The sequence below is a fragment of the Mobula hypostoma genome, chromosome 12 (genome assembly GCF_963921235.1).
Source record: "Mobula hypostoma chromosome 12, sMobHyp1.1, whole genome shotgun sequence".
Classification (NCBI taxonomy): Eukaryota; Metazoa; Chordata; class Chondrichthyes; order Myliobatiformes; family Myliobatidae; genus Mobula; species Mobula hypostoma.
Genome location: NC_086108.1, coordinates 50,636,688 through 50,651,418, shown reverse-complemented (window position 1 = coordinate 50,651,418; position 14,731 = coordinate 50,636,688).

Sequence of the window (14,731 nt, the reverse complement as noted above, 5' to 3'; positions counted from 1 at the left end):
GGAGCTCAAGGACCTTCTTCTTCACCCTGCAACCCCCTCGGACCACCTCGACCGGCCGCCTGGGACCAACAACGGTGGTCGACCAGACGCTCCACATGAGTCCGTCTCCGTCTCCTCGCCGAACGTCCCGCTCGGGGTCCGACCCCGTTAGCAGACATCACAGCATCTCATCCATCCTCTGTCTCGCTCTCCCGCCTTCTGCCCCAAAACCCCGCGCATACAGTATCTTCAAATACACCAAAACCATAACAACTATCCCAATTGGTTAATAGCACTCTCTTATCACACACTAAAACAAAAACAAACTGTTAGCGCAAACTTTCTCAGCGTTTAACACAACAAAGCCGCATTCCCCAGATTAACATAACAAAGACGCCATTTTAATTAGCCTCCGCAGTAACATAAAAGTCGAAGCCCCCTTGCATATATGCACTAGCCTTTACATTCTTGATTTGGGTCAGGGCTGCACAACTAGCATTCCGTTCCTTCTGCACCCATATTGTGACACATTATTTATCCATTACGACACTCTGCACCAGATGCTATTTTTTTATCATTAATTTGTAAAACCTGGGTGTTGCCACTTCTAACTGCCTTAAGGGAAAGGATGGTGAGCTGTCTTCTTGAATCATAGCATTTTGCATGTGTATTGCTTTGGATTTGCAGCATCTACAGGCTTTCTTGTGCCTCGGTGAAACTCATTTACCACTGAAAACTTTTGTGCTTTATGCTAAGATTGTAATATAGACCAAGAAGAGCTGTGACTATTTTCCCAAACTTGATTTGAGTTTCTGAAAAAAGTGCAATCATTAGAATCACTGCTATACCATCTGCTGAACAACATACTGTCTGCAGCACACCATTGTGTGTGGATGTCAGACAGAGCAGAATTGTCACTTTTCCCTTATTGTAGAAACCAGGGGTATGGCAACTAACGTGTAATAACAACGTAATTATAGTATGGACAGTACACACAGTGCTGGAGAAACTCAGCAAGTCAGGCAGCAACAATGGAAGGGAATATATAGTCATTGCTTTGGGCCGAGACCCTTTATCAGGATTACAATGTGGGGGATGTCTAGAGGGAATGCCACTCACTGGCATAGTCCAGGCTGCCAGAGTACAAGCTGACATGCATTGATGCTTGGCACAGCTAATGCCAAGGCTCTGAGGTGAAGGACCACAGTCTGGAGTCTTTACATTACCTCACATGGAGGGGTGGAGCTGTGTGGGGAAGCCCCTCGAACAATGAAACAAGCATAACCTCAGGGTTATATTTACTAGTTCTTTCTTCTAATAAAAGTTTACACTAATGATTGTAACGATCGTGAACGTAAAAGTTTTTTGTGCTGTTTCTTCCTTTGTACATATTTTGTTTATTCGGAATGAAGTTTATTTTTAAAATTAGAAAAAAAATTGTTCCGGGCAAGATTCCCCATAGAGGTAAGTGGCAGATATCAGTGACTCCCCCTGTAAGAATCCGAGTCTGTCATAAAACCATACAGCATGGAAACAAGCCTTTCCATCTAACAAGTCTGCACCAACCGTCAAGCACCCTGTATAATATTTCTACACTCCCAACACCATTCCCCAGATTCTACCACTCACCTACAACATTGCTACAGAATGATTTTACTCCATTTTATGACATTAGTTCCAGGTGTACCTCCAGTCCGGATATTTTGACTTGAAAACCAACCATCTACTTTCTGTTTGTCAAAGCTGTGACCTCAGCCCATTACTGTAGTCCCTATACACTCATGACTGTGTAGTCACATTCTGCCCTAACTTCATTTACAAGTTGAAACCGTCGAGTGGGCCAGATGTCAATCATTGAGGAGACAGAGTATAGGAAGGGTGCAAGAGCCTTGTAGCATAGTGTCAACATAATAATCTTTCCCTCAATGTCATCAAAGTGAAGGAGCTGGTCATTGACTTCAGCGAGTAGGATGAGGTACATATTTCTGGTCTGTATAAAGTGGAGTTAGTTGAAAGCTCAAACACGGGGAAATCTGCAGATGCTGGAATTTCAAGCAACACACATAAAAGTTGCTGGTGAATGCAGCAGGCCAGGCAGCATCTCTAGGAAGAGGTACAGTCGATGTTTCGGGCCGAGACCCTTCGTCAGGACTAACTGAAAGAAGAGCTAGTAAGAGATATGAATTCACCAGCAACTTTTATGTGTGTTAGTTGAAAGTTTCAAGTTCTTATGCATAAATATTATCAGCAATTGTCCAAAAGGGAACAGCAAAACCTCTATTTCCTTGGAAGGCTAAGGAAATTTGACATGTTTCTCATGTCCCTAATCAATTTTTACAGACATTCTATGAAAAACATCCTATCCTGATACAGTACAGCTGTGATTTCCGTTTCTGAGACTGACACGAAAACATCCTTCAGGAGGGTGAACTCACTGAAAGCATCTGGCCCAGACGGGGTACCTGGCCAAGTACTGAAGACCAGTGCTGATCAATTGGCTGGAGTGTTCACTGAGATCTTTAACCTCTCGCTTCGCCAGTCTGGGGTACCCACCTGCTTCAAGCGGGCTTCAATTATACCAGAAGAACATGGTAATCTGTCTCAATGTCTATGATCCAGTAGTACTTCCATCACAATGATGAAGTGTTTTGAGAGGTTCTTGATGAAGCATATCAACTCCTGCCTCAGAAGTGACTTGGATCCAGTCCAATTTGCCTACCAGCACAACATGTCCACAGCAGATTCCATTTCATTGGCTCTTCACTCAACCAATGAAAGGTGCTTATACAATAGAATGCTCTTTATCAATTACAGCTCGACATTCAAAACTATCATCTCCTCAAAACTAATCAATACACTTTAAGGCACTGGCCCCAATACCTCCTTGTGCAATTGGATCCTCAATTTCCTCACTTGAAGAGCCCAGTCAGTTCAGCTTGGCAACAACATCTCCTCTTCAAATGCCATCAGCACAGGTGCACCACAGGGCTCTGTGCTTACCCTCCTGCTCTACTTGCTTTACACTTATAACTGTGTGGCTAAGCACAGCCCCAATGCCATAAACAAGTTTGCTGATGACACTACTATCATAGGCTGAATAAAAGATGGTGAAGAATCGGTATACAGGAGGGAGACTGAAAATCCAGTTGCGTGGAACCACAACAACAACCTCTCACTCAATGTCAGCAAGACCAAGGAGCTGATTATTGACTGCAGGAGGAGGAAATCGGAGGTCCATGAGCAACTCCTCATCAGAGGATCAGAGGTGGAGAGGGTCAGCAACTTTAAATTTCTTGGTGTTATCATTTCAGAGGACCTATTCTGGACCCATCACGTAAGTACAATTATGAAGAAAGCACAGCAGCATCTCTACTTCCTTGGAAATTTGTAAAGATTTGGCTTTACATCCAAAACTTTGACAAACCTCTATAGATGAGTGTTGGAGAGTATATTGACTGGCTGCATCACAGCCTTGTATGGAAACACCAATGCCCTTGAATGGAAAATCCTACAAAAAGTAGTGGATATGGCCCAGACCATCACGGGTAAAGCCGTCCCCACCATTGGGCACGTCTGTACTGAGTGCTGTCACAGCAAAGCAGCATTCATCATAAGGGACCTCACCACCCAAATCATCTTCTGTTCTCACTGCTGCCATCAAGAAGATGTACGGGAGCCTCAGGACTCACACCACCAAGTTCATGAGCAGTTATTACCCCTCAACCATCACACTCTTGAACTAGAGGAGATAATTTCACTCAACTTCACTTGCCCCATCCCTGAACTGTTCCACAACCTATGGACTCACTTTCAAGGACTTTTCATCTCATGTTCTTTTTATTTATTTATTATTCTCTTTTTTAAATTTTTCCTTTCTGTTTATATTTGTACAGTTTGTTCTCTTTTGCACACTGGTTGTCTGTCCTGTTGGTGCGATCTTTCATTGATCCTATTATGGCTATTGGATTTATAGAGTATGCCCACAAGAAAATGAATCTCAGGGTTGCCTACGGTGACACATATAGACTTTGATAATGAATTTACTTAGAATTTTGGTATGGCATCTGCTCTGCCCCAAACCGCAAGAAGTTGTCCATCATGCAAAGCAGCCACCTCTCCATTTTCTCCAGCTCTATTATCTACTGCCTCAGGAAACCAGCCAACATAATCAAAGTAAATTGGTTTATTATTATCACATGTACCAAGGTGCAGAGAAAAACTGTTCCGCCTGTCCTCCATAGCAGGGGTCCCCAACCATTTTTGCACTGCGGACTGGTTTAATATTGACAATATCCTTGTGGACCGGCCAACTGGGGGGCGGGGGGGGGGAGGGAGTTGGGTTGCCAACGGATAAGAGTTGCAGTCAAATACGTTGCATTTACCCCGAGAAAGACTACCATGACCATGAAGCCTTGCGCAGGCACCTGTGTGCACGTGCGTGTACGTGACAACTTTTTTTCTACAAATTGTTTTTGGCGATTCTGTTCGGGGGGGTGGTGTTAATCCCGACCAGAATATAGGTGATAAGTGGCTAATACACTCAATTTCGTTTCTAAAAGGGTTTATCTAACCAATTTAATATTAAACACACAGCGCATATTTTCCTCGCATGAATGTAGTGATAAGTCAATTATCAGGGGAGGACAGGAGAGCTTGAAGTAAGTGTTGAATGAACTTCCAGTAGAAGTGGTAGAGGCAGGTTCGATATTATCATTTAAAGTCACTGGGTATATTTAAAGAGGAGGTTGATAGGTTTTTGATTAATCAGGGAGTCAAAGGTTAGGGGAAGAAGGCAGGAGAATGGGGTTGTGAGGGATAATTAATCAGCCATGATGGAATGGTGAAGCAGATTCGATGGGCTGAACAGCCTAATTCTGCTCCTCTGTTTTATGGTCTTACGGTCTAATTACAACTTGAAATCACTCTGACCTACTTTTTGCCTGAGACATGCTCCAGAAAAAATAACCCAACAGGCTTTTTTGGTTATCCCTTGTAATATTTCCTTATATAGCCTGATGTTAGAGCTTGTTTAGTTACACTATTTAAATTAACTTAATACATTTTGTTACATTAAGCACGTTATAAAAATGTCTTAGTTGACAAACCAACATATTATACTCCCTTTCAATTCAAGTCATAATCCTTGCCTCCGTGGCAAAATGTTCTGTGTGGAAACCATAGAAAGGGTGCAGAGGAGATTTACAAGGATGTTGCCTGGATTGGGGAGCATGCCTTATGAGGATAGGTTGAGTGAACTCGGCCTTTTCTCCTTGGAGCGACGGAGGATGAGAGGTGACCTGATAGAGGTATACAAGATAATGAGAGGCATTGATCGTGTGGATAGTCAGAGGCTTTTCCCCAGAGCTGAAATGGCTAGCACGAGAGGGCACAGTTTTAAGGAGCTTGGAAGTAGGCACAGAGGAGATGTCAGGGGTAAGTTTTTTTACGCAGGGAGTGGTGAGTGAGTGGAATGGGCTGCTGGTGGCGGTGGCGGAGGCGGAAACGATAGGGTCTTTTAAGAGACTCCTGGATGGCTACATGGAGCTTAGAAAAATAGAGGGTTATGGGTAAAGCCTAGGTAGTTCATGTTCGACACAGCTTTGTGGGCCGAAGGGCCTGTATTGTGCTGTAGGTTTTCTATGTTTCTAAAATAGTCCATACTTCCAAATGCCACTTCTAAAGTCAATTTTCTTGAACTTATTGACTGCTTCCAAATCTTTTCACATGTTTCCACCCACCCAGACCAACTTAGGAATTTTATGTACAGTATTTCAATGTGTTTTGAATTAGAACTTTATTTCTTACATCCACATCATAACATGAGGGAGTAAATATCTTTATGTTGTGTCTCCATCGCTATATACAAGCAATAAGGAAGGGAAATGTGGAAGAATAGTGTCCAAACTCTAAGATTGTATACATACATGTATACAAAACAATTATGTCCAGTCAAATATGCAATCAGATCAATATGTATTGATAAATCTGATGGCCTGAAAGAAGCTGTCCCGGAGTCTGTTAGTCCTGGCCTTAATACTGAGGTACCATTTGCCAGATAGAAACAGATTGTGGTTGGGCTGGCTGCAGTCCCTGATGACCCTCTGGGCCCTTTTTACACACCTGCTGCTGTAAATGTCCTGAATAGAGGAAAGTTCACATCCACAGATGTGCTGGGCTGTCCGCACCACTCTCTGTGGTGCCTTGTGATTGAAGGTAATACAGTTCCCGTACCAGGCGGTGACAAAGCCAGTTAGGATGCTCGCGATGGTGCCCCTGTAGAAAGTCCTGTTGATCTGGGGACTTATAATGAACTTCATCAGCCATCTGAGGTGAAAGAAGCACTGTTGTGCTTTTTTCACCACACAGCAAGCATGTACAGCCCAGGTGAGATCTTCAGTGTTGTGAATACTGAGGAACCTGAAACTACTCACCCTCTCAACTACACTTCCATTGATGTCTATAGGGGTTAGCCTGTCTCCGTTCCTCCCGTAATCCACAATCAACTTCTTTGTTTTTTCAACATTGAGGGAGAGGTTGTTTTCCTGGCACCACTGTGTCAGGGCATTGACTTCTGCTCTGTAGGCTGCCTTATCAACAAAATAGAGTGAGTACAGAGAAGATTATCTAGAATGTTACCTGGGTTTCATCACCTAAGTTACAGAGAAAGGTTGAACAAGTTAGGTCTTTATTCTTTGGAGCGTAGAAGGTTGTGCGGGGATGATAGAGGTATTTAAAATTATGAGGGGGATAGATAGAGTTGATGTGGATAGGCTTTTTCTATTGAGAGTGGGGGAGATTCAAACAAGAGGACATGAGTTGAGAGTTAAAGGGCAAAAGTTTAGGAGTAACATGAGGGGGAACTTCTTTACTCAGAGAGTGGTAGCTGTGTGGAACGAGCTTCCAGCAGAAGTGGTTGAGGCAGGTTCGATGTTGTCATTTAAAGTTAAATTGGACAGCTATATGGACAGGAAAGGAATGGAGGGTTATGGGCTGAGTGCAGGTCAGTGAGACTAGGTGAGAGTAAGAGTTCGGCATGGACTAGAAGGGCTGAGATGGCCTGTTTCCGTGCTGTAATTGTTATATGGTTATCATTGTTGGAAATAAGGCCTATCAATGTCGGGTCATCTGCAAATTTGATCAGCAGATTGCAGCTGTGATTGGCAACACAGTCATGGGTGTGTAGGGAGTAAGTAGAGGAGGAGGCTCAGGACACAGCCCTGGGGGGCTCCTGTGTTGAGGGTCAGCGGGGCAGAGGTGAGGGTGCCCATCCTTACCACCTGCCCGCGATCCATCAGAAAGTCCAGGATCCAGCTGTACAAGGTGAGGTGCAGGCCAAGGTCTGTGAGCTTCTAGTCGAGCATGGAGGGGTCATGGTGTTGAATGCTGAATTGTTTGATATTGAATGCTGATCTTCAAATTCCAGTGAATATAGCCTGATTGTTATCAATCTTTATGGGTTGAGCTAAGGAATAGCAGGGGTAAAAGGACCCTGATGGCAGTTGTTTATAGGCCTCCAAACAGCTGCAGGGATGTAGACTACAAATTACAACTGGAAATAGAAAAGGCTTGTCAAAAGGGCAGTGTTATGATAATTGTGGGGGATTTTAACATGCAAGTAGATTGGAAAAATCAGGTCGGCACTGGATCTCAAGAGAGAGAATTTGTAGAATGTCTGCAAGATGGCTTTTTAGAACAGCTTGTTGTTGAGCCCACTAGGGGATCGGCTGTACTGGATCGGGTATTGTGTAATGAACCGGAGGTGATTGGAGAGATTGAGGTGAAGGAACCCTTAGGAGGCAGTGATCATAACATGATTGAGTTCACTGTGAAATTAGAAAAAGAGAAGCCGAAATCTGATGTGTCAGTGTTTCAGTGGAGTAAAGGAAACTACAGTGGCATGAGAGAGGAACTGGCCAAAGTTGACTGGAAAGAGACACTGGCGGGAAAGACGGCAGAGCAGCAGTGGCTGGAGTTTATGCGAGAAATGAGGAATGTGCAAGACAGGTATATTCCAAAAAAGAAGAAATTTTCGAGTGGAAAAAGGATGCAACCGTGGTTGACAAGAGAAGTCAAAGCCAAAGTTAAAGCGAAGGAGAGGGCATACAAGGAAGCAAAAATTAGTGGGAAGACAGAGGATTGGGAAGTTTCTAAAACCTTACAAAAGGAAACCAAGAAGGTCATTAAGAGAGAAAAGATTAACTATGAAAGGAAACTAGCAAATAATATCGAAGAGGATACTAAAAGCTTTTTCAAGTATATAAAGAGTAAAAGACAGGTGAGAGTAGATATAGGACCGATAGAAAATGATACTGGAGAAATTGTAATGGGAGATGAGGAGATGGCAGAGGAACTGAACAAGTATTTTGCATCAGTCTTCACTGAGGAAGACAGCAGGATACCAGACACTCAAGGGTGGCAGGGAAGAGAAGTGTGTGCAGTTACAATTACGACAGAGAAAGTACTCAGGAAGCTGAATAGGCTAAAGGTCGATAAATCTCCTGGACCAGATGGAATGCACCCTCGTGTTCTGAAGGAAGTAGCTGTGGAGATTGCGGAGGCATTAACGATGATCTTTCAAAAGTCGATAGATTCTGGCATGGTTCCGGAGGACTGGAAGATTGCAAATGTCACTCCGCTATTTAAGAAGGGGAAGCAAAAAGGAAATTATAGACCTGTTAGCTTGACGTCGGTGGTTGGGAAGTTGTTGGAGTCGATTGTCAAGGATGAGGTTACAGAGTACCTGGAGGCATATGACAAGATAGGCAGAATTCAGCATGGATTCCTTAAAGGAAAATCCTGCCTGACAAACCTATTACAATTTTTTGAGGAAATTACCAGTAGGCTAGACAAGGGAGATGCAGTGGATGTTGTATATTTGGATTTTCAGAAGGCCTTTGACAAGGTGCCACACATGAGGCTGCTTAACAAGATAAGAGCCCATGGAATTACAGGAAAGTTACATACGTGGATAGAGCGTTGGCTGATTGGCAGGAAACAGAGAGTGGGAATAAAGAGATCCTATTCTGGTTGGCTGCTGGTTACCAGTGGTGTTCCACAGGGATCAGTGTTGGGGCCGCTTCTTTTTACATTGTACATCAATGATTTGGATTATGGAATAGAGGGCTTTGTGGCTAAGTTTGCTGACGATACAAAGATAGGTGGAGGGGTCGGTAGTGCTGAGGAAACGGAGAGTCTGCAGAGAGACTTGGATAGATTGGAAGAATGGGCAGAGAAGTGGCAAATGAAGTACAATGTTGGAAAGTGTATGGTTATGCACTTTGGCAGAAAAAATAAACGGGCAGACTATTATTTAAATGGGGAAAGAATTCAAAGTTCTGAGATGCAACAGGACTTGGGAGTCCTCGTACAGGATTCCCTTAAAGTTAACCTCCAGGTTGAGTCGGTAGTGAAGAAGGCGAATGCAATGTTGGCATTCATTTCTAGAGGAATAGAGTATAGGAGGAGGGATGTGATGTTGAGGCTCTATAAGGCACTGGTGAGACCTCACTTGGAGTACTGTGGGCAGTTTTGGTCTCCTTATTTAAGAAAGGATGTGCTGACGTTGGAGAGGGTACAGAGAAGATTCACTAGAATGATTCCGGGAATGAGAGGGTTAACATATGAGGAACGTTTGTCCGCTCTTGGACTGTATTCCTTGGAGTTTAGAAGAATGAGGGGAGACCTCATAGAAACATTTCGAATGTTAAAAGGCATGGACAGAGTGGATGTGGCAAAGTTGTTTCCCATGATGGGGGAGTCTAGTACGAGAGGGCATGACTTCAGGATTGAAGGGCGCCCATTCAGAACAGAAATGCGAAGAAATTTTTTTAGTCAGAGGGTGGTGAATCTATGGAATTTGTTGCCACGGGCAGCAGTGGAGGCCAAGTCATTGGGTGTCTTTAAGGCAGAGATTGATAGGTATCTGAGTAGCCAGGGCATCAAAGGTTATGGTGAGAAGGCGAGGCAGTGGGACTAAATAGGATAAAATGGATCAGCTCATGATAAAATGGCGGAGCAGACTCGATGGGCCGAATGCTCCTTTGTCTTATGGTCTTATGGTAATATCGATTCATACAATAACCCTCTTATCTCTGAAATCTATCAACTGAAAATTCAGTTCTGGTTGCCTCTTAATAGGAAGGATGTGGAAACTTCACTGAGGGTACAGAAGAGATTTATCAGGATGCCGCCCAGATTGGAGAGCATGTCTTATGAGGATAGGTTCTCTTTGGAGCAAAAAGGGTGAGATGTGGCTTGATAGAAGTGTACTAAATGATAAGTGGTATAGATCAAGTGGACAGCCAGAGACTTTTTCCCAGGGCAGAAATGGCCAGTGCCAGGGAGCTTAGTTTTAAGGTGTATGGAGGACAGTAGGAGCAGGATGTGGAAGATAAGTATTTTGTACAGAGGTTGGTGGATGTATGGAACATGCTGCCAGGGTTGGTGCTAGAAGCAGATATATTAAGGTCATTTAATAGACTCTTAGAAAGGCACATTGATGATACAAACATGAAGGGAGTGAAGGGTTAAATTGATCTTACAGTAGGTTAAAAATGCAGTACAAGACCAGGTTCTGTGCTGTTATGTTGTATGTTCACTTTGATTCATTGCTAATAAAATATTTACTTCCTTGAGTAAGGAGGTCAAAAGTTTATACAGTGCTCCAAGCACACAGTTTAAGTTGTTCTTTGAGAAAGGACTTCAATGTGTCAGGTTCTGCCTTCTAAATGTGATTCCAGTCCCATCAGTGGTTCTGAACAACCTCCTCAGTTCAGTGTCAATTGAGAATGGACAATAACCCTTAGCATTTCCAGCAACATCCATATCCTAGAAATTAATGCACTTTAACTGTTCTACTTTAACTAACCAATTATAGATGAAGTTACTCTTCCTTCACTCCACTCTGTTATCTCTGAGCCTGCCAGGGATATGAGCATAGTCACTACACTTTTTCTGATCTATGGACCGTCCTTTGGCAACACCATCTTGAATACATAGAGTCAGTTTCTAAACAGACATCAGAGGCATCTCCTTTCTCTCTCCATCTACATATAGTTTATCTAATATTAAGCCTTCTCCCTCCCCCTCATTTTATAATACCTCCCAAACATACAAACTTCTATGTTTGCATCACCAGAGGTCTAGCTTCTTGAAGTCCCTCTGCCACCCTACCACACCCCACCTCCAGCATCCCCACTAAAACCTACTTACCTCACTATGATAATAATCTTTCTTCAACATAATTCCTTCTCTGAATTACTAGCAGTGCTAAATGATAGTGCTTCTGCAAAACACCGTGAGGTCTTTTCTATGTTAACTAAAATCATGTAAGAGTATATATCGGAGACTCGCACAGCACAGGAGCAGACCCTAGACACAAGATTCTGCAGATGCCGGAACAGGCCCTTCGGCCCACAGTGTTATGCTCACCTAATTAAACTGATTCCTTCTGCCCACATCCCACTATTCTCTGCATATTAATGTCTCCATCTAAGGGCCACATAAATGCCTCCACTATTTCTGCATCCATCATCACTCCTGGCAGTGCATTCTGTACACCCAGCACTCTCGCTATAAAAAATTTGCTCTGCACTTCTTGTTTGAATTCTCCCCTTCTTACCTTAAATGCACTGAGAATCCTCTATTAAAAGGCATTTTACCCCTGGCTGTCTACTGTACTCTTATCTATGCTTCTCATAACTTTATAAACTTTCATCAGTCTCCCTTCAGCCTCTGCCGTTCCAGGGAAAACAACCGAAGTTTATCCAATCTATCCTTATACCACATGTTCTCTCATCCAGGTAAAATCCTGGTAAATTTTTTCTGCACACTCTCCAAACCGTTCCTGGATTGAGAACTGAATGCGGTACTCCAGATGCAGAGTTGTAGAAAGCTTGCTGACCTTTGAACTCAGGGCCTCAACCAATGAAAGCATGCCTACCATAAGATTTTCTTGCCAACTTGACAATGTGCAGCTATTTTCAGGGAGTTGTGCACTTGGAACCCCAAGATCCCTCTACACCATTAAGGGTCCTGCCATTAACTGTGCATTTTTCTTTTACATTTTATATCCCAAAGTGCAACATTACACACTGTACTTGCCTGGACTAAACTCCACCTGCCAATAAATATTTATGTATGTAGTATTAAACTTTGAAGGTATGAGACGTGAATTAGCTAGATAGACTGGCAAATGACACTTAAAGGATTGATGGTGGATATGCAATGGCAAGCATTTAAAGGTTGCATGGATGAACTACAACAATTGTTCATCCCAGTTTGGCAAAAGAATAAATCAAGGAAGGTAGTGCACCCGTGGCTGACAAGAGAAATTAGGGATAGTATCAATTCCAAAGAAGTAGCATACAAATTAGCCAGAGAAAGTGGCTCACCTGAGGACTGGGAGAAATTCAGAGTTCAGCAGAGGAGGACAAAGGGCTTAATTAGGAAGGGGAAAAAAGATTATGAGAGAAAACTGGCGGGGAACATAAAAACGGACTGTAAAAGCTTTTATAGATATGTAAAAAGGAAAAGACTGGTAAAGACAAATGTAGGTCCCCTGCAGACAGAAACAGGTGAATTGATTATGGGGAGCAAGGACATGGCAGACCAATTGAATAATTACTTTGGTTCTGTCTTCACTAAGGAGGACATAAATAATCTTCCAGAAATAGTAAGGGACAGAGGGTCCAGTGAGATGGAGGAACTGAGTGAAATACATGTTAGTAGGGAAGTGGTGTTAGGTAAATTGAAGGGATTGAAGGCAGATAAATCCCCAGGGCCAGATGGTCTGCCTCCTAGAGTGCTTAAGGAAGTAGCCCAAGAAATAGTGGATGCATTAGTGATAATTTTTCAAAACTCGTTAGATTCTGGACTAGTTCCTGAGGATTGGAGGGTGGCTAATGTAACCCCACTTTTTAAAAAAGGAGGGAGAGAGAAACCAGGGAATTATAGACCGGTTAGCCTAACGTCGGTGGTGGGGAAACTGCTGGAGTCAGTTATCAAGGATGTGATAACAGCACATTTGGAAAGCGGTGAAATGATCAGACAAAGTCAGCATGGATTTGTGAAAGGAAAATCATGTCTGACGAATCTCATAGAATTTTTTGAGGATGTAACTAGTAGAGTGGATAGGGGAGAACCAGTGGATGTGGTATATTTGGATTTTCAAAAGGCTTTTGACAAGGTCCCACACAGGAGATTAGTGTGCAAACTTAAAGCACACGGTATTGGGGGTAAGGTATTGGTGTGGGTGGAGAATTGGTTAGCAGACAGGAAGCAAAGAGTGGGAATAAACGGGACCTTTTCAGAATGGCAGGCGGTGACTAGTGGGGTACCGCAAGGCTCAGTGCTGGGACCCCAGTTGTTTACAATATATATTAATGACTTGGATGAGGGAATTAAATGCAGCATCTCCAAGTTTGCGGATGACACGAAGCTGGGTGGCAGTGTTAGCAGTGAGGAGGATGCTAAGAGGATGCAGGGTGACTTGGATAGGTTGGGTGAGTGGGCAAACTCATGGCAGATGCAATTTAATGTGGATAAATGAGAAGTTATCCACTTTGGTGGCAAAAATAGGAAAACAGATTATTATCTGAATGGTGGCCGATTAGGAAAAGGGGAGGTGCAACGAGACCTGGGTGTCATTATACACCAGTCATTGAAAGTGGGCATGCAGGTACAGCAGGCGGTGAAAAAGGCAAATGGTATGCTGGCATTTATAGCGAGAGGATTCGAGTACAGGAGCAGGGAGGTACTACTGCAGTTGTACAAGGCCTTGGTGAGACCACAGCTGGAGTATTGTGTGCAGTTTTGGTCCCCTAATCTGAGGAAAGACATCTTTGCCATAGAGGGAGTACAAAGAAGGTTCACCAGATTGATTCCTGGGATGGCAGGACTTTCATATGAAGAAAGACTGGATGAACTGGGCTTGTACTCGTTGGAATTTAGAAGATTGAGGGGGGATCTGATTGAAACGTATAAGATCCTAAAGGGATTGGGCAGGCTGGATGCAGGAAGATTGTTCCCGATGTTGGGGAAGTCCAGAACGAGGGGTCACAGTTTGAGGATAGACGGGAAGCCTTTTAGGACCGAGATTAGGAAAAACTTCTTCACACAGAGAGTGGTGAATCTGTGGAATTCTCTGCCACAGGAAACTGTTGAGGCCAGTTCATTGGCTATGTTTAAGAGGGAGTTAGATATGGCCCTTGTGGCTACAGGGGTCAGGGGGTATGGAGGGAAGGCTGGGGCGGGGTTCTGAGTTGGATGATCAGCCATGATCATAATAAATGGCGGTGCAGGCTCGAAGGGCCGAATGGCCTACTCCTGCACCTATTTTCTACGTTTCTAAACTTTCCAACCCTGCGGAAAAAGATACTGGGTGTCTTCTCTATGTTCATTAACATTTGTTCCAATATTATCTCCTAAAAGAAACTTACTGGTTTATGAAGCTGATTTAGTCTTGTTTGTGAATGTTTTTCCAGATGTTCTGTGGGTATTTAGTTTAGATGTTGTTATCTTTCCTTTCATCAGTTTAAAGCTAGCTGTTCTTTGATTCCTGGGTTTTTGTTTATCTCCCATTTTTCACAGATAATCCACATTAGCTAGCTTCATTTCTGTGGAGCTGTGGAACTATGGAAGTTGATGCTTTCGGTCTGAGAGTTAATGTTTCTATGCTCTCTGCTCTTCTTGGCTGGTGTCATTCTGTAGTGAAAAACAGTCTGCTTTTTCTCTGTCCCAGAGCAAAGACAAA